The sequence below is a fragment of the Orycteropus afer genome, unplaced genomic scaffold (assembly GCF_000298275.1).
Source record: "Orycteropus afer afer isolate SDZICR_OR568_19922 unplaced genomic scaffold, OryAfe1.0 scaffold00355, whole genome shotgun sequence".
In the NCBI taxonomy this organism is placed as follows: domain Eukaryota; kingdom Metazoa; phylum Chordata; class Mammalia; order Tubulidentata; family Orycteropodidae; genus Orycteropus; species Orycteropus afer.
This window is the reverse complement of record NW_006921942.1, coordinates 1,094,703-1,095,143: the sequence shown is the minus strand read 5'-3', so window position 1 is coordinate 1,095,143 and position 441 is coordinate 1,094,703.

Sequence of the window (441 nt, the reverse complement as noted above, 5' to 3'; positions counted from 1 at the left end):
ATCAGGGCCCAGTGGGGAAATAATTATTTGTCAAAGAGAGCATAGCTTGGAAAACCATAGTTGCCTCTTTTCTTCTACTGGGGCTTGTAAGAGTCTCCATTCAGTACCTGATCTGCTACTGATCTACTGAGTCATAGGGACTGAGGACAGAGCTGCCTAACTTGAACAGAAGAGCCTTCGTCATTCTGAGCTCCATGCAGCTTTTTTTTTTTTTTTTTACTTTTACTTTTATTGTGATGAAAACATACACAATAAGAAACTGGCCAACATAACAACTTCCCCATTTACAGCTCAGGGACATTGATGATATTTTTCATGTTGTGTCACCATTATTGCTATCCTTTTCCAAAATATTCCACCACCATTAGCATAAACTCAATGCCCCGCAAACAAAAGTTTCTCCTTTTCTCCTCCCTCCTACTCCTGGTAACCACTAATATA